General features: G+C 35.0%; 1 long non-coding RNA gene across 1 annotated transcript in view; it reads right to left on the bottom strand.

Annotated features, from left to right (window-relative positions):
- The window catches only part of LOC118152055 (uncharacterized), a 73414-nt gene that overhangs the window by 26487 nt on the left and 23830 nt on the right, over nucleotides 1–23097 (bottom strand). The window contains exons 2-3 of the long non-coding RNA XR_004740404.3: nucleotides 6393–6477; nucleotides 85–162 (exon numbers count right to left, since the gene is read on the bottom strand). This is a non-coding gene — a long non-coding RNA (uncharacterized LOC118152055). The remainder of the gene's footprint in view (nucleotides 1–84; nucleotides 163–6392; nucleotides 6478–23097) is intronic.

The raw sequence follows: 23097 nt of genomic DNA, 5'->3' as shown, positions 1-23097 counted from the left end.
GTGCAAATAAACTCCATAAGGAATGAAAAAAGTACATAATACCAGATACTGCAGAGATAAATATGACAAGAAAATTTTACTAACCTGATGTCAGTGCACTTTGGAACTTAGATGAAGTAGACAATTCCATTAACAAAATTAACTGAGGAAGAAATATGAAACCTGAAGGAGATAACAATTAGAGTAATCGAATCAGTAGTTTAGAAATCTTCCCACAAATAAAAAGTCACCCACAAATAGTTTTACCAGTGGGTTCCAAAAACATTTTTAAAATAAATAATGGTATACAAATTGTCAGGAGTAAAAACTGCGCAATTACCAGCGTATTTTATGAGACTAGCACAACATTGATGTCAATATCAGTCAAAAACATTAAGATAAAAGCACTATAGATAAAGCTCTATCATAAACACAAATGCAAAAATCTCAAGCAAAACATTATCTACTAAACAGCAACTTATTAAAAAATAATAATGGGGGAATGTGTTCTCTTTCTGGGTCCACAAGGGGGTGTAGTTTGAAGGGCAAGAACTTCCCAGCCCCATGCCCCACTGCCATCTCTCTCCAACCTGGAGATTTTAACAGTTTATGTTCAAATTTTGTAGGCGCGGGGAAAAAACTAAGGGTCAATCACCCTTGTGGAAGTTCTAAGGAACTCCTTTCATTGGCCAGGGTCCGTTTCTCTCTCCTGGATTTCCCCTTTGGGATCCCCTTCTACACTCTCTGGTGGAAGCCTCTCTTCCCCTCCTAAACTCCATCTTTCTCTATTCCCTTCCACTCAATGTGGAAGCTGATTTCCTCTCTTGGATTCCATCTTTCTGGATTCTCTCACTCAGTGTGAGAGTTAGCTGTTTCTTTCTCTCTCCTCCTGCTTCTCTCTCTCTTTAATTAAATCACTTTCTACAAACACCTTTGAGTCCTGCATTTAACGGCACTGCCGTGGTCCCCTCTCTCATTCTTGAGAGGGCAGGAGACCAAGAACCTGGAGAAATGTCCTCTCAGGGGAGCTGAGGGCACCCTGAACCCCTAAATCCCAATATAACAATAATATATCATGTTCAAGTTAGATTTAATTGCTGGAATGCACTTTTACCTATTAGAATATCAGTAAAAATTAAACTGTCATTGTTTTCACATGGTATAATAATGTAGCTATAAACCTACACGAAAATATGGATAAGTAATTAGTATTACTTAGCAAAGATTTGGACATAAATTTAGCATATAAGTTTACTTACATTTCTATCAACCAAAAAAATAGAGAATATAATTTTTTTAAAGGCACTATGCTACCAATCACTTTTTTTCCCCTCAATATTGAGGATTTAATCTAACAAAATATATATAATACCTTTCTGGATAAAAATAGTATTATAGGAAAACATTATAGAACCCCTAAATAGATCGTGTGTGTGTGTGTGTGTGTGTGTGTGTGTGTGTGTCCTGTACATAACAACAAAATATAACATTTAAAAATGGGCAAACTACCAGCCTGTAGTTCAAACTACTTGCTTCATCAAATAGATTGCCAAGAAAGGTTTGGAATTTTATTACAAGAAAAATTAATAGCACTGTGATGAGATACCATTTAATCACTGTACTGACCACAAAGTCTTACAAATACAAGGATGTGGCACAAGAAAATGCTCGTTCTTTCCTTGTAGTGTTGTAAATTGGCAGAAATATTGTAGAAAATTAGTTGCCATTCCCTAGTAAAGCTGAAAATAGTTCATACTTTACAATCCAATAGGTAGCTATATACCCAAAAAAACTATTGCAAGTTGTCAGAAGATATGGACATTCATGATCAATGCAGCACCTTGTATAATGTCAAAACCGGAAGCAATTCACTTAACTATGCAGTATTTCCCTTTACTAAATAATAAAGTATGGTGTGTTTATTAATTGAATCACATTCTACAGAGAATGCAAATGGTTTGTGGTCAATTCTATCAACATGGCTAAACTGTAGGGATGTAACAGAAAGGAAAATAAACCCCAAACTACTTACATGCATCACAAAGAATGAATAAACTATTACAGGATAAATTTTCTTTTGACAACCAAATTGGGATATCCATTTTTATATGGGAAATAAAATTAATGCTTTCTAAATTTTACATATGTATATATTTTTCTTAGCCTTAATAATTAGTTGGAAATATTTAAAGATAATTTAAATTCCTTTTACTGAGTGTATATTGATATTTAGCTCTCTTACTTCAACTCCTCCAAGTTTTACAAAGATAGAAAGAAAATCGTGGAGAAATTGGCATGATCGTTATAACCCACTAATTAAAGCCAGAGCTAAGATTAGAGTGAAGTTTCCTGATCCCACGTTAAATACTTCGTTTACAACATTATGCTGATATAAATGACTTGATTGGGAAAAGAATAGTAATTAAATTGATTTGTAGCTATCTTAATCTCTTCACTGTTCAAATATATTATTTGAGTTTAATTAGGGTTAATTTTACAGCTGTTTCATTTGTTCTTAGATAATCAATAGTTGACTATGGTTGCAAATTAGTTTTTTGAGGAAATATTTGTTGTTTTCTTATGTTGGTATTTAACATGATATTGGAAACTAAAAATACAGATGGTCACTGCCCATCAAAATTTACCTTTGGAAATTTTTATTTGAAATTCTCAAAACATATATATATATATATTGAAAAAATTGTGTGGCTTAGGATTTTAATTTTTTTATTTTCTTTGTTTTAGAGACTGTGTTTTGCTGTGTCACCCAGGCTGGAATGCAGTGGCACAATTGGAACTCACTGCAGACTTGAACTCTTGGGCTCAAGAGATCCTCTCATTTCAGCCTAGTTGGGACTACAGCCAAATGTCACCATGATTTTTTGTAGAGATGAAGTCTCACTTCACTGTCCAAGCTGGTCTTGAATTGCCTTCAAAGGGTTCCCCTGCTTTGGCCTCCTCCAAAGTGCTAGGATTACAGGCATGAGCCACGGCGCCTGGCCTAATTTAAATATTTTTGACATTGCTTTCTTTTTACATTTTTAAAGTTTGAGGATAATTACCTTCTTTAACTTTTCCAAGTCATCTCCTTTATCTCATTCAAGAAATCTCCTCTATAAATAAAACATCATTTTTAAATGTATTCAGTCTTTTTTTCTATTAAGAAGTTCAGCTACTGATATTTTAATATTTCCTTATATTTGTTTTTGCTCTTGACAATAATCATCTAGTTTTCAATATTTTTTGTTTATACTTTTCATAAATGTTTCACATCTTTTAAAGACATTTTCTTTTTTATTTCTGGTAATTTAGAGTTAATTTGTCCAAAAATTTGGCTATTAATTCTTAATTTTAATTTTCTACAATATCTGACAAAGGTGAAATAATAAATGTTTTTCTCCATTTAAGAAATTTTCTAATTTGAAATTCCTTTTTCACTTGTTCCTCTTTAGTACTCTACTCCTATTACTCTGGTTCATGACCTAATTGTCTCTTTCACAATGTTTCCATCTCTATTGCTTTCTCTGCACTCTCTGGGAGCAATTTACAAAATTCCTTTTACCTAATTAAAAAACCTTCAAGGCCAGGAGCAGTGGCTCACGCCTGTTATCCCAGCACTTTTGGAGGCCAAAGCGGGTAGATCACGAGGTCAAGAGATCGAGACCATCCTGGCCAACATGGTGAAATCCCGTCTCTACTAAAAATACAAAAATTAGATGGGTGTGGTGGCGCATGCCTGTAATTCCAGCTACTCGAGAGGCTGAGGCAGGAGAATTGCTTGAACCCAGGAGGCGGAGGTTGCAATGAGCTAAGATTGTGCCACTGCACTCCAGCCTGGAGCCTGGCAATGGAGCAAGACTCTATCTCAAAAAAAAGCCTTCAAAACCTTCCAGTTACCTCTAGAATAAAGTCCAACATTTATCCCAATATCCAGAGATATTTATGAGTTAGGGACAAATTCCTTTTCAAAGATATTTCATCCCACTTTTCTTAATATATTTTTTTATCTAAGCAGAGGAAAACATCTATTATTATCCATAGTATTCCTAAAAATTTTTGCCTTGTGATTTGCTTGTGCCTTTCCTGAACATAAAATTATCTAAGACTCTCCTCATTCAATTTTCACCATTGTTTCAAACTCAGTTCAAATAATTTTTATAACTTGTAATAGGTGATAGAACCAGACCTATGAAGTGAGACTAAACTGTTGTGCAGTGCCATATATCCTATTATGAGTGATGTAGATTTGGTCTATTAATTGACTTGAAAAACTTCTATTAATAAAATAGGTCTAACATCTATCATTTCTTTCAAAATGTTTTTATGTTAAATAAGAAAATGTACACATCTGGACTATCATTGGCATTTGATGTATCCGAATCCTCTTCTCTGGCTTTTTTCACTTACAGAATTACAATTTTCCAAGGAAAATGTAGGTGATAACTAATACCACTTTTCTAGCTTATTCCACATATAGTCTGTTATTTTAATTAATAAATTTATACATTTTTATAGAAATGAATTCAATACAGTATACTATCTGACTTTCATAGTCAGTGTCCAAAATAGTGCCCAGCACATAGTAGCTGCTCAATTAATGTGCTAATTGGAAGGACATTTATCTTTGCCATAGTTATTAAAAAATAATTTTGAGCACAATGTAAATTAATAATTTAGTCAGCTTTTATTTCTTTTGAAATAAAAAGAAATTATATTTAACGTGTCATTTATATTTAACATGTGCTCTGAAAATGTTAAGAATAATTGCTATAGAGTAAAATTTAAGTTAGCCAGAATAAAAGCAGAATATAGGTTACACGTACCAAAAAGCAATTAAAATGACACTAGCCTATATAACTGAAAATAATTTTAATGTAAACTTACTTAGCTAGAAATATATCCAGTAATTACAGACAAGTTTACTCTTCTATAAAGGTCATCTAAACATATAAAAATAATATATATACACAATGATTTAAGACAATAACATTACATACATTTATTGATGAGGAAAGGTCAAAGCTATCTGTTGTAATTTATATTATGCTCCCTCAAACAGCTCTGATTCTTTTCTAATACTAAACTTGAACTGAATTGAGAAAGGATGCATTCTGAGCTGGAATTTCTTATCCTTGTTCTTTTCCTACTATTCCTTTTATTTTCACAACTCTGGAGGTGTTAGTCATGCTCACCTCCACCTTGTCTTCCTTAGACTCCTGGCAGTATTCTTGCTCCTCCAGAAGCAGTGAACAGAAGGATGGGGCCCTCTTTGACCTGCAATATTTCTTTTTTTTTTTGACACAGAGTCTCACTCTGTCACCCAGGCTAAAGTTCAGTGGCAAGATCTTGACCCACTGTGAGCTCCGCCTTCTGTGTTCAAGTGATTCTCCTGCCTCAGCCTCCAGAGTAGCTGGGATTACAGGCCCATGCCACCATGGCCAGCTAATTTGTATTTTTAGTAGAGTGGGATTTTCCTCATGTTGGCCAGGTCGATCTTGAGCTCCTGACCTCAATTGATCTGCCTGCCTCAGCCTCCCAAAGTTCTGGGATTACAGGCATGAGCTACTACACCAAGCCGGACTTGCAGTATTTCTGACTGGCAATTATGTTTTTAGAAATGTTCAAGTCTATTCACATAATTTCGGTTAGGATTAACTGTAAATTTGGTCACTTCTGCTTATCCATAACCAAATGAAGAATTGACTATCTTTGAAAATGAGATGTTCTTAGAGTGCTTTTGTTCAATTTCTCCCCTGTGATCACCTTTCTGAATGGCATGTGCACAATTTAAGGACTGCAGCTGCACAAAGTATGTTCACTTAGCTTCAGGACGCTTTTATTTATGTAGTTCTCTGTACTTCAGCCAAATATTTATTTATATTCCTTCATTTTGCTTTAAAAACAAGGTGTTAGAAACTGTGGTTTCATTAGAACATTGCTAAAAATTAATCTAAAATGTACATTTTATGTGAAAATATTTGAGGGTTAGTATTTGAATAGAAAAGACATAGTCTGACTTCTAACTCAGGTTCACCTTGCTCTCTCACTCACACATGAGTAACGTGTCAGTGTTCAGATTGAAAGCCTCACAAATTCTTGACGTGCAACGCTTCAAAACTCTTATGATTACCTATTTTTGAGGACTGGAAAGAAAAAAAGTGGATATAGTTTAAGACTTGTTATGCGAATTTTTCTTTAAAATAATAATTTTCACCACCAATTTACTGAACTTAACTCTAGCCACCCTATCACTGACTCATTCTCAGGGAAAGAGATGGAAATAAATTCCACTATCACATTTAACTAGAGGCTTTAACTAATATCTGTCCAAATATGATAAAGCTTTCCCATAGACAGAATAGGCTTAGCTACAAAACAAAACCTTCCTTCTGTGTTTAAGTCTAGACACTCACCCGTAAGTGGCATTTGGCAGCCATCTCATCATTGTACTGTCTGCCCTCAGTCTGATCAGTTCTTAAATATGCTCCCTAGGAAAACCTAAAACAAAACAAAACAACCATTATATTTCTCTTCTACTCAAATATCTTTACTGGCTCCCCATTTTCTATGGTGAAAAAGTCTAATAAGTTTCACAAAGTCCATCCCTTCTCTTTATTAACAACCTCAACCACAATCCAAACATATCTTGCAATCTACTTACAAAAAAAATCACTTTTGTCTTCCAAGCATAATACCATTGTACACTTCTATACATCTGGCAATGCTATTTCTTCTTCCTAGATGTCCTCTAGTCCTCCACACCCTCAGTATTTGTATTCATTTGTCAAGACACAAGGAAAATAGCGCCTCCTCCACGATCTTCCGTAACATTATTCTCAGCTGATTGCTGCCTGTGTGTTTCTCTGTGCTGAGTTGCAACATTATTTGTATCTGTACAGTATTTATTCTATTTTACATTATTTATATATTTGTCCCCTGAACAATGAACTCCTCAACAATAGGGAAATTAATTATTGAGGTTAATTTTCTCAATGACAAATAATCAGGTATATATTATATTTTCCTAATTCAAAAACCTGCTTGAAAAATAAAATAAGAATGTGAAAAGCATATATTTAACATACATAAATATTATCTGTAGTCTAACAATGCATTACAAATAAATTACATATCACAATTAATAAGACCTTATGTATTTTAATATTTACAATACCAAATTGGCATTTTATTTTATCATATTAAATTCCCAAAGATATTAGCATTTTAAAGAGGATACACTAATATATTGACATATTAGTTATACTTTTTGAATAAGGGATTTTAAAAGTGGAAAGATTCTTTGTATCTTTAAACAGCATGCTTGATGTACAGTAATGGGCATTGGAATGTAACAATTTTTTAAACATAATTTTAAATATTTTATGATAAAGGGAGTCAAAATAGCATTTAATTTTATTTTTAAAGTGAATTAACATTATAACTCTGCAAGGATATAATGTCTAGAAAAATCTAGAGTTGGGGAGAGAGAGCATGAGGAGAAATGCCAGATATAGGTGATGGGGAGGAAGGCAGCAAATCACACTGCCACGTGTGTACCTATGCAACAATCTTGCATGTTCTTCACATGTACCCCAAAGCCTAAAATGCAATACAAAATGAAGACATGATAGAATAAATTTTTTATTTAAAAAAAGAAAAATCTGGCCGGGCGTGGTGGCTCACACCTGTAATCCCAGCACTGTAGGAGGCCGAGGTGGTTGGATCACGCGGTCAAGAGATCGTGACCCTCCTGGTCAACAAGGTGAAACCCCAACTCTACTAAAAATACAAAAATTAGCTGGGCATGGTGGTGCGCGCCTGTAGTACCAGCTACGCGGGAGGCTGAGGCAGGAGAATTGTTTGAACCCAAAAGGCGGAGGTTGCAGTGAGCCGAGATCGTGCCATTGCACTCCAGTCTGGGTAACAACAGCGAAACTCTGTCTCAAAAAAAGAAAAAAAGAAAATCTAATTGTTAAATACTACTTAATCACATCATAAAATCATTACATCTGCTTAAGTTTAATTCACTTTTATGAGTTGATACCGAAATCTTTATCTGTGTTAGCTGTGATATTCTCTTATTAGGCTGCATTTCTAGTTAGCTCTCCATAGAATTCAGTTCACAGTTTAGAAAAAGCAGCTGATTAGACTCTGAGTAAAGCAGAACTGCTTTATTCTTTGTGTGTGTTTGTAATATACACGAAAATGACCGTGAGAAAAAAGAAAAAAAAAGTATAGCTTCTTTATAATGATCCTACAACTGCTAAATCTATGTTCTCTCTCTATATCTATCTATAGCTATATATCTATCTATATCTATATCTATCTATCTATCTATCTGTATCTATCTATATCTATATCTATCTATCTGTATCTATCTATCTATATCTATCTATCGATCTAAATCTAGATATAGATCCCCTGGAGTTGTAAGAATGTGTTTTTGACTAAAAGTGGAGGACACGATGGGACTGGAGGACAGATGCCAGCATGAGACCGGCCCTAAATGTAAGAGAGGGTAACAACCGTGACAGACCTATAGAACAGAAATGATTGACCGTCAAAGAACAGGGATAGAAATGAAAGGGGCGCCTGACACTGCAAAGGGAAAGTAGAAAATCACAGGAAGTACAACAAAAGCAGGGGAATTCTTAATTCTAAGGCTCTGACTCTCATTCCAAGCTTGGTGTTTAGGTCTCACACTACTAGCAAAAATTTTAATAGCCTATATTAGAGTACAAGTTGACCTAGAATTTCGGTTGACCTGTCTCTTTTGGATGGGGGAGGTCATGTGGATAGAAATATAATCCCTCCTGTCCTCCCAGGGGGAACCTCCGCTGCTTCACTCATGGCTGGTTTTTTAAGCACAGAATTTTGCTAGTTTCTTTAAGAGAATCAAAGGAGACAGGTTGGGAAACTTATTCATGTCTGGATTTTAAGATGATATTTGTATTTGAAAACAAATCAGTCTCTTAGCACATTATTTAGATATATTGTTCTTTTGGTATTTATATTATTTTAAACAAATTTCTCTTTTCTCCTTCTCAATATCCTCACATCATTTATGCTGTCCTCTTCATTTTCTTACAGAGATTTTACTATCATAAGCTTCCTATAGAAAAACTGACCAAAAAAAAAGGGGGGGGGGAAGCCTGGATATTAGTGTTTTAATTGGAAAACAATGCACTGTAACACTGATATTCTAACATTGGCAGAATTTACTAACCCACATAATAAAACATTTTCAATAATTTAATATATATGTAGAGACTTCAGCAGGAAATAAGCTTCCTTCAGTCCAAATTCTTCCAGGAATCCTACTGCTTGTTTCTTTTTTTATTCTGAATACTTCACATGTGACTGTTATTAAATAAGGATAATCAAACATTTAAATACAGCAACACTCAGAGATTCTATCCCAGGACTTGATAACCATCACAGCTAGATTCAAAAAGATTGCCAGAACTCTGTAATTGTCCACATATGTACAACTTAGATAACAGTGTTCAGGTCCTTTTTATTAAGGAGCCAGTAATAACTGTTACCCACTGGAAAAAGAACATTTTTACAGAAGCCTTTACCTTATATTAGCTCTTTGCTTATAACTTTTCCTAAAGTATTATGAGTGCTTAGCAAAAAAGAAAAAGAAAGTATAGCTTCTTTCTAATGATCCTGCAACTGCTAGATCTATGTTCTTTAATAACTGTTTTTTCTTGTTTGTTTGATCAGAGAGGTTTTTGTTGTTCTCTTTGGCTATTAATTGATGTATTAATATTTAGAGTTATCACCTTTTTGAATGATTCCTCTGCACGTGGTGATCATGGGAGGCATTTAAAAGTCTTTGCTCTGGATAACTTCTCCATATTTTAAGCCCGAAAAAAAAAATAATGTAATTTGAAAAGTAGCTTGCAATATTAGTTGCTTGCACATATACTGTTATTTAGAGGATTTTCTTAAAACTCTTATGATTACCTATTTTGAAGGACTGAAAAGAAAAAGTGAATATAGTTTAAGACTTTTCATGCAAATTTTCCTTTAAAATAATATTTTTCACCACTCATTTACTGAACTTGACCCCACAACCCTATCACTGACCCATCCTCAGGAAAGGAGAAGGAAATAGTTTCCACTGGCACACTTAACTAGTGGCTAGCTAAAAATGATCACAAACAAAAATAAAATGGTTTGTATATGTTCAAAAATGACAATCTGCTTTACTAATTTTTTTATAAAGAAAGTCTCCAATCCAGTATAAGTTACAGCACTCCTATTCATCAATGGGTATTCCAAGCTGAGGAGATATTACCCCGGTACTCCTCCCTACCCTGCTTTTTAAATAATTGCTTTGAGGGTGATGCCTGTACCTACCACAGGAGCTAGAACAGGCACTGTCACCTTTGCAGACAGGACTGTGTTCTGTGTTTAACTTGTTATGATTTCTACTTGAAAGTAAATCCTTTTCATCAGTGATCTTTGGGGTGAAAATGATAGGACCATCACTGCTCAGCTACAGTCCAGAAGTTGTCATTAACTTGATATCCATAGCCCAGGTGCATCTGGAGGGGAAGCAAGCTTGGATTCAGTCATCCTTCTCTCAGAGTCCTGTAAACCAGTGCACCTAAAACCATAATGCACATATGACTCACTTGGAATCTTCTCAAAATGCAGAATCAGCAAATCTAGCCTGAGCTGCATTTCTGACAAGCTTCCAGGCTATTCTAATACTGCCAGTTGGCTCACCACAGCACAAGTAGCAAGCTTCTCAATGGAATCAAAAAGTTATCTTCTTTTTGTTTGCTTCTCAAATAAATGGGCTTAAAAATCATTCAGTGATATAAGGCATTTGCTTTATACAGGTGGACTAATAAGAATGGTAATAGGGTGTCTCTATAAATCAGTTGGCAACTCTTCAATTCTGATATGTTATGGTCTGTCCTATTAAGGGGGTTACAGTATCAAGATTTATAACTAGCTTATTTTCTAAACTGGGACATTTTGAGAGCAAAAGAGGACATTTTTAATAATTATGCTGGTACAACACAGCAAGCAATTGAGAGACATGTTCACCCTACTAAAAGTGACACCATGCTAAAAGAACTCTGAGCAATTTAACTCAGCTTTACCATACAGAAATGTATTTTTTAAATGACCCGTCTAACTGCTTGTATTTTGCAGTTTTATATACTTATAAACATTGTTGCTTTTTTTCTCCATATATTTTTTAAAATGTGTCCTCAAAAAGAAATTTTTAGAAATGCATTCCTTCTATGATCCCATTTTTCTAAAACATATACACATTATAATTTGGTCAAAGCTTTCATGCAATTATTGGGATTAGAGTATTCAATATTTCTAATTGATAATTAATGGAAATAGTAATTTTCCTTTAGTTGTTTCTACATTAAGAAAAATATGTGGCTAGGAGCAGTGGTTCATATCTATAATCCCAGGCCTTGGGAGGCCAAGGCAGGAAGATCACTTGAGGTCAGGAGTTCAAGACCAGCCTGGCCAACATGGCAAAACTTCGTATCTACTAAAAATACAGAAAAAAAAAATTAGTTGGGCATGGTGGTTGCCCTCACCTGTAATCCTAGGTACTTAGGAAGCTGAGGCATGAGAATTTCTTGAACCCTGGAGACAGAGGCTGCGGACGCTGTGATCACGCCACTGCACTCCAGCATGGGCAACAGAGCAAAATGGTCTTAAAATTTAAAAAAATGCATATTATCTTTATGTTCAAGTTAAAATATGGTGTGTTTTGATATATGCTTGGCAGGTGTTGTTTAGCATCAATCCTGGTGATCATTATGTCAGGATGATAATGAATTGCTGTTTTCTTGTACAGGTGCAGGTAGATGGTGTTGTGGTTATATGTCTAGCACTACCGATGCATTTAATATATTTTATAGACTGTCATTGTGTTGTTTTACACAGAATGGTTTCGCCTGGGGAATATATCTTAATTTCACAATAAATATTGATTTACATTCTTCCAATTTTAAAAGACTGCCCTATAGACAAGCTTTACATGCTCATAGTTTGCCTTGTGCACTTTAGATTTTGCTCTAAGTTCACGGTTCTTAAAAATCCAATAAAAAGGTTTGTTTAAAATCATCTTCATTTTATTTCCAGTGATTTACTTTTAAATCCTCTGGCTGAATTTTACGTGTATGGAATTGCATTGCATCAACTTTAATATCACACTATAATGCACAGTTTAAAATATTCTTTAAATCTTAAGAGAAACAATGGAAGCCAAATTAATTACCTGCAGGTGGCTTGTCAGTATAAATGAGACAAAGGCTGTTTTCCAGCATAATTAACTGGCTTAAAGCTGGCATACAGTAATTTGTATGCTAGTGATAACCCTTTATTAACACTTTTTAAAATATAGATTTAAGATAGTGTTGCTTCTTAAGTTGGTCATTCTATTTGTTTTCAGAACTATATAGGTTTTTCTTTTATTCACAATGACTAGTTAAATAAAGATTCATAGGATATACCTGCCCCAAATAAAATATTCCTTCAAGGTGTTTCTTTTACAGGCAATTGAGTAATTAAATTAACACTTTTTAGTATGCTTTCAATTTTCTCATTGTTCCTCATAAATCACACACACACACACACACACACACACAAACTCCACAAAGAACAAACAAACAAAAAACCTGAAGTGATTTTTTTTTGGCAAGAATTGAAATTTTTGTCCTTTGCAAAGCAAAATTACCATACGTATGGATATATTAAATCATATCCAAATGTGCTTTTTCATACTATAAAATCATTTTAAAATTTTACAAAGATATTTTTGGCTTAAGTTTATTTTCTTCATTATTTTTCAGTTCTTTTATTTATTTATTTATTTATTCATTCATTCATTCATTTATTTATTTAGAGATGGAATCTTGCTCTGTCATCCAGGCTGGAGTGTACTGGTGCAGTCTCGGCTCCTTACAACCTCCGCCTCCTGAGTTCAAGCAATTCTCCTGCTTCAGCCTCTCCAGTAGCTGGGATTACAGGCACGCACCACCACACCCAACTAATTTTTGTATTTTTAGTAGACATGGGTTTTTCACCATGTTGGTCAGGCTGGTCTCGAACTCCTGACCTCATGATCCACCCACCTCAGCCTCTCAAAATGCTGAGATTACAGGGGTGAGCCACCGCGCCTGCCTCCTTTTTTTGTTTTGAAGTAAAATCTGACCTACAATAAATTTGCAAAACATGTTAGAAGGAATGTCCACATGTCTAACTCCCAGCTACTTCAAATGTTAACATTTTCCATACTCACAGTTAACCAGGAAATTAACAGTGATATAATTCCATCAAGTAGTCTACAGGTTGGAATTTCATCAACTGTCCTTCTAACATTATTTTTGTACATCAGAGTAGAATCCAGTATACACGCTGCATATAGTTGCATCTTCTTTTATCTAGGATAATTTATTTGTCTTTCATGACTCTCCTATTTTTAAAAGCTCTGAGCAGTTATTTTTGTACATGTCCATCCACTTGGTTTTTTTCTCATCTAGTCTCATGACCAAATTTAGGTTATGCACTTTTGAAAAGAATCTAACTAAAGTAATGTGTCACCTTTCTCAAGCCAGCATGTCAACATGATATTGACTTCCTTTATTCTTGGTGTTAATTTTCATCACTTTGTATAAGTGGCATCATACAAGGGTCTCCACTATAAAGTTACATTGTCTCCTTTGCAATTAATAAAGATGTTTTGGGGAAAAAATTTGAGACTACATAAATGTTGTCAACCTACTAAATCGTATATTCTGCTTCTCATGATTTAAGGTTTTTATTTTTCACCTGCTTTATTTGTCTTGTGTTGGGAGTGTTATATAAAAATCTCCCATTATTAATGTATTTTTATCTGTCATCTTGCATCTCTTGTAGGTTTGTGCTTTATCCTCCTTATGAACTGTGGCTTTTATATTAAAATATGCTTTTCTTTATCATGTTTATCTTTTTTGCCTGATTTCTATTCAAAATAATGATTCCTGCATTTTTATCGTCTCCATTTACCTGTATACCTTTTTCTTTATTTTTAGCCTTTCACAATTCATTTCTTTTAAATGTTTTTAAACATATAAAATTTAGTTGTTTCATTGTGAGTTAAATTTAAAAACTTTTTATTGAGTGATGTGTCTTATGACATATTTGCTTCATTTCTCTATAAGATGTGTATTTTTTGTTTTTGACTTAGCTAATTTTCAATATTTAAAAAGGTTTATCATTTGGTTCTAATAATTCTGTTTTTATTTACATAATTTGACAGATTAGTAGTTTTTATACTCTAATTTTTTACATTGGTATTTACACGAATTTTAATGCTCTCAGTCCCATTTCATTATTTAACATTTTACAATTTAGTTTTCCAGTTTTTAATATCATTCTTTAATTCATACTTATTGCTTATACAATTTTGACAAAAAGAGTCAAACTATAAAGTACTTGAAGATATTTATTTTGGGCCAAATGTTAGTGATTAATGGCCTTTGATACAGCCCCATGAAATCCTGAGAACATGTGCTCAAGATGGTTGGGCTACAGCTTAGTTTTAAACATTTTAGGAAGACATAAGACATCGATTAATATATCTAAGTTGTACATTAGTTCAGTCCAGAAAGGCAGGACAACTCTAAGCAGGGGCTTCCAAGTCATAGGTGAATTCAAGAATTTTCTAATTGGCAATTGGTTTATTTTATTTATTTATTTTTATTGCATTTTAGGTTTTGGGGTACATGTGCAGAACATGCAAGATAGTTGCATAGGTACACAGGTGGCAGTGTGTTTTGCTGCCTTCCTCACCTTCACCCACATTTGGCATTTCTTCCTATGCTATCCCTCCCCAGCTCCCCCACCTTGCGGTCCCTTCCCTATTCCCCCCAATAGAGTTAAGTTATTGTCTCAAGACTTGGAATCAGTAGCAGAGAATGTTTAGATTAAGATAAGGAGTTGTGGCCTGGGAGCTGTGACTCATGCCTGTAATTCCAGCACTTTGTGCAGCTTAGGCAAGCAGATCACCCGAGATCAGGAGTTCAAGACCAGCCTGGCCAACATGACAAAATCCTGTCTCTACTAAAAATATGAAAATCAGCTGGATGTGGTGGCGGGCACCTGTAGTCCCAGCTACCTGGAAGGCTGAAGCAAGAGAATCACTCTTACCCAGGAAGTAGAGGTTTCAGTGAGCCAAGATCACACCATTGCACTTCATCCTAGGCAAAAAGAGTGAGACTCTGTCTAAACAAAAAAAGATCAATAGAAGGGGATGTTTCTTATCAGACTTACAGAGTCTGTTCTATCAGTCTTTTAAGGTCTCTGTTTTAATGTTAGTGCTTGTCGGCTGTGCCTAAATTCCAAAGAGAGGATATAATGAGGCATGTCACATCCCCACCCCACTTCCCATCATGGTGTCAACTGGTATATCAGGTTAACTGTGGAATGCCCTTGACTGAGGGAATGGTCCATCACTTGGTTGGGGGGCTTAGAATATTTTGTGTTTACACAACAATCAATAAAATTTTCTATTTTCTCCTTTTTTTGTCCTCCTCTTTTCCATTTTTTGTTACAATGTTTGTATCATCATCACATATTAGTATTCAACCCTTATCTTTTTTAGCCTTGTGTGCATGCACAAACACACACATCTGTGTGGATTTATGTATGCATGTACACATATGCATATACATAATGCTCAACAGCAATCCTGTTATTCAGGTTCTCCCAACCAACTCTTGTCTGATATAAACTCATCCTCCAGTAGATTCTCAAGAAGAGTTCGTACCTACAGGATTTTTTAAGTTCTTGCAGATTTAAAAACTGTTATCCTATAGCATTGATAATTGAAGAAATTTAGCTGGATATAAAATCTCTGTTTCATGCCTATAATCCCAGCTACTCAGGAGTCTGAGGCAGGAGAATTGCTTGAACCCAGGAGGTGAAGGTTGCAGTAAGCTGAGATCATGTCATTGTACTCCAGCATGGGCAACAAGAGTGAAACTCCGTCTCAAAACAAAATAAACAAAAAGAAAAAGAAATATTTTATCATTGTCTTGTTTTTTACGCTGATTTGAAAAATGTAATGCCTTTCTAATTATTTTGCCCTTGTAAATTATTTGATCTTTTTTTTTTCTTGGAGACTGTAAAAACTTTTCTTCATTGTTGTAGCCAAATAGTTATTCTACGATATGTTTCAGAATTAACAGTTTTGAGTTAATTTACTAAAATACACATTCCCTTGAATGGTTATATTCAGATAGTTTATTACTGCAAAGTTTTCTTTGACTGTAGTTTTGAACCTCCATTCTGCTCAACTGTTTTATTTCTTTTTCACAGTCTACAGTTATACAAATATTATTTATCCTTTGCTTGTCTTATATGCCCACATTTTTTCTCTGGCTCATTTAAACCCTTCTCTTACCTCCACTTTATTCTCTTGGATGTTTTCTTGCCTTCTTTCAATGATCTTATTAAATTATCATTTGAGTCTATTGTCCCTTGGTCACAATGTACTTTAGTAATCATTTCTCAGTTAATCTTGACTTTTATTCCAATTCTTTCTCATTTTTTTTTAATCTTGGTTTTCACCTGTTTTTTTAAAGGTTGCATTTCTTCCACAAGTATGAACCCACAAATGTTTACTTGATGGAATTTAATTTAGTTTGGAGTATTGTCCCGGGTTTTCTTGTTTGTTTGTTTTCTGCTTCATCATCATTTCCTTGGAGGTAGGGCAAAGGGAACTTCTTAGGTCCTCTTAATTTTATTCTCTTTTGTCTTGTAGAAACCTAATTTTTTTTTTTTTTTGCTTCATTACTTCTTCACCCAACTGTCAACAAGGAGAGTACCTCTCACCATTTCTGTTCTCCCCACATACCTAACCCTGAGAAGCTCTGGTTTTCAAAGACTGATATTTCAAATTACCTGCACTCTTCAGTTTCTTTTTTGCCATCTGTTCTCTGCTCTTCTGGGAATTCTTTCTGTGTTTTCCAACTTACAGTAGACCTAGCTTTTCTATCCCTGGTGTTATGTTAACCATAGGCTAATTGTTAGCTTCCTCTTTTTCCCTTAATTTTTCTTAGCCTATATTTGTTCTGTATAAGGATATGTGATAAGATAGGTGTCTGAGTGGTTGCCACATATGATTTAGTGTGATTATTTTTTCTACTTCTGATCATCATCATCATTTTGAAGTTTATGCATTCTTTGTCCTTACATTATGTGGAAGGCATGTTTAGTATATGTTTATGTGTATGTTTTATGTTATTTTTTCTCTTCTGTTTTGGACAAAATATTTGCAGAAGTGAACCTGGGAGCTGCCATTGCCTACAGCTACCCAGATGTCCAATATATCTTGATTTCCAATTTCAATGTGTTGCAGAAGTATTTATATCAAATTAATGATTTTAATTTACTATTTGCAATGACTGACTACTATTTTACCCATGATAAACAAATATAATACAAATGCTAACAATTTTTTTTTCTGAGCTGGAGTTCAGTGGTGCTACTTCAGCTCACTGCCACCTCCACCTCCCAGGTTCAAGTGAATCTCTTGCCTCAGCCTCCCGAGTAGCTGGGACTACAGGTGCCCGCCACCACACCTGGCTAATTTTTGTATTTTTAGTAGAGACAGGGTGTTGTCATGTTGGCCAGGCTGGTCTTGAACTCCTGACCTTGTGATCCGGTTGCCTAAGCCACCCAAAGTGCTGGGATTACAGCCGTAAGCCAACACACTGGCCAACAAACTAAATTTTTATCTTTGATGTGTGACCCTGGGAAATCTCAGCAGTTAATTCTGGCATCATATTTATTGCAAAATGATTATAGAACGTGTTCAGCTTGGCGTCTGGCTGACTGAATTCATACCAACTACTTAAACCTGTGTTGGTTTGGGCAAGTTCTTCACTTTCACTCATCTTTATTTGCTCCATCAAATGAGAATAGTAACCTTCTCATTTCATAGAATTGTCAATAAGGATTAAAGAAGATTATGCAAATGAAGCAATTAAGACAGTCTCTAACTTAAAACTATTACCTACAAAAGTTGACCCTTCTTAGTAATGTGTGAAGCATATTGGAAAATATCTTTTCATCTACATCAATGTAATTTTTCTCACTCAGAGCCAGTTATTTAAAACTTTAAAAATATTGGTGCTTATTATTTTATTCCTTTCACTCTTAGAACTTGCCCTTATTTCTCTAGTTACTCTGATTAGTCAGCACTCTTAAATAAATGTTGTAATTAATTCACAGCTCATAAACTTAAAAATAATTAGTATTTGTAGGGGATTGTGGTTAGCATTAATTAAAACACAGGAGCATGCAGAGTTAATCATGGTTATGTTAGTTATAAACTGTTCTCTGTTCTTTCAATAAAACAAACACCTTTAGAACATCCAGTTAAGAAATGCTGACTCATGCCTGTAATCCAAGCATTTTGGGAGGTTGGGGCAGGCAGATCACATGGTCAGGAGATCGAGACCAACCTGGCCAACATAAGGAAACCCCATCTCTACTAAATAAATAAATAAAAATAAAAATAATTAGTCAGGCATAGTGGCATGCATCTGTAGTCCCTGCTACTCAGTAGGCTGTGGCAGGAGAATCACTTGAATCCAGGAGGCAGAGGCTGCAGTGAGCCGAGCTCCAGCCACTGCATTCCAGACTGGGCAACAACAGAGTGAGACTCCATCTCAAAAAGAAAGAAACAGGTGGACTGAATAACAAAATGCATTCAAAAAATTTTTTTTTTTTTTTTCATAAAAATCTAGGCTGGAAGGTGGAATAGTAGGAAGCATTCATAAAGATTTCTGAAGAAACTTCCCTAAATTGTTATTGTCATACTGAGTGTGATTTCTAGTGTTATCTTGAGGAATAGATATTTTAATTGTTTTGTGTATTTTCAGAGAAAATGTAGACAACATTTGTCAAAGAATAGATTGTTCGTATAATAAAATTTTCAAAATAATAGTTTCAATTATCCCAATAGTATTTTGTGCCTGCAGAATTTGTGTCTCCTTTCAATAGGATGACTTTTATTTTGTGTATTTTAGAGTATAAAGAACACATGGTTGATACATGGAGGAAATAATTCCATTCACTTGAACTGAGATGTATTGATTTAATAAATATTTATTAGTCATAAATAGTGTTCAAAGGATGTTATCAAATGTGATATGACAATATCATCCACTGGAAGAAATATGAAAAATATACTTATAAACAACTAATAGTGTGATTCAATGCACAGTAAAACCAGGACTCCAATAGACTAATGAACAAAGGATGAAAGGAGTCCAGAAGTACCTGAAATAAGCTTGAATATGCCTGAACAATCTGAAACCTTTATGAAGTCAAAACTATTCAGTTAAGAAATAGTTCAAATGTGCTAAAAGTCATCTCATGTAGCAATGGCTTTGTATGCCAGAGGATGACAGAAATAGCAGTTCTGCAAATTAATATATATTTAATTTTTATGGAAGGATAATAAATGCAATTCTGTTATTTTAAAGCTTACATGCATATTATTAAGTCACAACAAAAGAATTTGGGGCTAGAGAATACAGTTATTGATATTATTTAGAATTGCCAATATGTTTTGGTTGTCTTTATTATGTTTTAAAATTTGTTCAGATAATTTTTCTTCGAATTGCTCCCACTCTGGGTGAGTCAGCTCCAGACATTATTATGTCTCTGCTAGTGTGATTCAAAAAATGTTATATCTTGTATACTAGGGATAGAGGTTCCTTGAAATGCAGAGGAGGAATTTATGTACTGTTTCCAAGTTAGGGAGGGACTGAAGTGTAGAGGACCTTGAATGTCCTACCTCTCACAATTAACTACTTTAAAATCACAAACAATTTCAGGAAATTTAATAAAAATACAGTGTAAGAGAACACATGAATAAATTTTGCTTTATTATCATACAGGTGACATAAACATCCATGTTAGTTCATTTAACTGTAAAATTTAAGTGGTTGTTCAGAGCTCTGCTAACAAAGAATGCTAATTTCCTCACTATGGATACTGAAGAGGCAATCTGCATAGAGACAATTGCAATATTCATTGTGTTGATAATGTAGCATGTAGAGTAGGATCAAAATATTCAGTGGATAATCATTCTAAAGAATAAGACATTCACAGCATTAAAAATTATACCATGCCTAATACCAGGATATATCAGAATCTGGTTCTAATAAGTTAACATTTCAACAAAATCACCCTTAATCATGATGATTTTATCCCTTCAGGGCCACTCTTTATTCTAATGTGATGTTTTATTAATTTATGGCTTTAATGTATGCCCAGCTGTTTGAACTAATGATAATTGGTATTTGCTTTCTTATTTAACTTAACTCTTTATATTTACTAAAGAACTTTTAATGCTTAGTAAAGTAGAGCCAAAGGAAATGCAAAACCAATCAAATAAAAGAAAACTCCATTACTCAAATTTATTTATACATTTTAAATGAAATATATTTTAGTTTGTATGTGCTACAGAATTGCAATTGAGTTTAGTGTTAGAACAAACATTTCTTTCTCTTGTTTGACTTCCTCTTTGTTTTATTAATTTATTTTATTTTCTTATTGCATTTTAGGTTTGGGGGTACATGTGAAGAACATGCAAGATAGTTGCATAAGTACACACGTGGCAGTGTGATTTGCTGCCTTCCTCCCCTTCACCTATATCTGGCATTTCTCCCCATGCTGACTCTCCCCAACTCCCCACCCCCCACTGTCCCTCCCCTATTCCCCCCAATAGATCCCAGTGTGTAGTGCTCCCCTCCTTGTGTCCATGTTTTCTCATTGGTCAACACCCGCCTATGAGTGAGAACATGCGGTATTTCATTTTCTGTTCTTGTGTCAGTTTGCTGAGAATGATGTTCTCCAGGTTCATCCACGTCCCAACAAAGCACATGAACTCATCATTTTTGATAGTTGCATAATATTCCAAGGTGTATATGTGCCACATTTTCCCTGTTCAGTCTATCATCGATAAGCATTTGGGTTGATTCCAGGTCTTTGCTATTGTAAACAGTAGCACCAACATTTTATGTCACTGTAAATAATAAATTATTTGCTCAAATAAGACCAAGTATTTTAAATATAAAGTTCATTTTTATTTGGATGGCATCATGCAGAAAGCAAGCCTCTCAGAATTTCCTTGATAAATGTCTGAATGCTTTCGCTGATATACCCTAATAGTCCTTGTTAGTCTGTGTATTAATTTTTCCTGATTTTCTATAGAACCCATAGTGACAGGTGCCACTTCTTACTCTCTTAACAAGCACTTTAATTCATAAAATTATTCAATAAATATTTGTGGAATAAAATTGATAAACAAGTTTGATTTACAGAGGCAGCTCTCCAGGCAAGAGTAGTAAACTGCTACTAGCAAAATACTTCAGAGCAGCCAGCATTATAAATTATATTGGTAAAAAATAATTTATGCACTTGATAAGGGGTAGACACTACAGGTTTTACATTATTGACTCAGTTAATCTTCACTGCAATCTTAGATTTGTTCTAATGTGTATCTCATTTTATGTAAAAGAAAATTGAGACAATCATATGAAAAAATGCTCATCGTCACTGGTCATCAGAGAGATGCAAATCAAAACCACATTGAGATACCATCTCACGCCAGTTAGAATGGCGATCATTAAAAAATCTGGAGACAACAGATGCTGGAGAGGATGTGGAGAAAAAGGAACAATTTTACACTGTTGGTGGGAGTGTAAATTAGTCCAACCATTGTGGAAAACGGTGTGGCGATTCCTCAAGGCCTTAGAAATAGAAATTCCATTTGACCCAGCAATCCCATTACTGGGTATATATCCAAAGGACTATAAATCGTTCTACTACAAGGACACATGAACACGAATGTTCATTGCCACACTGTTTACAATAGCAAAGACCTGGAATCAACCCAAATGCCCATCGATGATAGACTGGATTGGGAAAATGTGGCACATATACACCATGGAATATTATGCAGCAATCAGAAATTATGAGTTCGTGTCGTTTATAGGGACATGGATGAATCTGGAGAACATCATTCTCAGCAAACTGACACAAGAACAGAAAATGAAACACCGCATATTCTCACTCATAGGCGGGTGATGAAAAATGAGAACACATGGACACAGAGCGGGGAGTACTAAACACTGGGGTCTATAGGGGAAAAAGGAGAGGGCCAGTGGGAGGGGGAGGTGGGGAGGGATTGCCAGGGGAGAAATACCAAATGTGGGTGAAGGGGAGAAAGCAAACAAAACACACTGCCCTGTGTGTACCTATGCAACTGTATTGCATGCTCTGCACATGTACCCCAAAACCTAAAATGCAATAAAAAAAAGAAGAAAAATAAAATAAAATAAAAAAATAAATAAAATTTACCCTTTAAAAAAAAAAAAGAAAATTGAGACAAATAGAGGTCAGGTCAAGTAAATTAGCTATAAGTAGTTTTTGCTCTGGATCTTGGACTGATTCAGACGAGATAGTTGAGAGGCTGAACAACACTTTCTTTCTTTCTTTCTTTCTTTTTTGGTGACAGAGTTTCACTCTTGTTATCCAGGCTGGAGTGCAATGGCGCGATCTCGGCTCACCGCAACCTCCACCTCCTGGGTTCAGGCAATTCTCCTGCCTCAGCCTCCTGAGTTGCTGGAACTACAGGCACGCACCACCATGTCCAGCTAATTTTTTGTATTTTTAGTAGAGACGGGATTTCACCATGTTGACCAGGATGGTCTTGATCTCTTGACCTCGTGATCCACCCGCCTCGGCCTCCCAAAGTGCTGGGATTACAGGCTTGAGCCACCGCGCCTGGCCTGAACAACACTTTTCACAGCCTCACTAGCCTAGAAGAAATACAAATTGAAGTCCAGATTATACCCAAGAGTGAAGCTTTGGTAAATCTTCCAGTATAAACACTGGAAACTTACAGAACTGCACTCTGGGAGAAAAGGTAAACTACAAGCAAACCTTCCCTTGCCAGATCACACCCACATTTGAATCATCTGAGTGGTCTTGTATATCTTGAGTCTAATTCTGAATGAAGATGATGCCAGATTTATAGTCTATTTAGGCATTGGCAGAAACAAATAT

This window comes from Callithrix jacchus, chromosome 3 (assembly GCF_049354715.1).
Source record: "Callithrix jacchus isolate 240 chromosome 3, calJac240_pri, whole genome shotgun sequence".
Taxonomy (NCBI): domain Eukaryota; kingdom Metazoa; phylum Chordata; class Mammalia; order Primates; family Cebidae; genus Callithrix; species Callithrix jacchus.
This window is presented reverse-complemented; position numbering and strand designations above follow the sequence as displayed.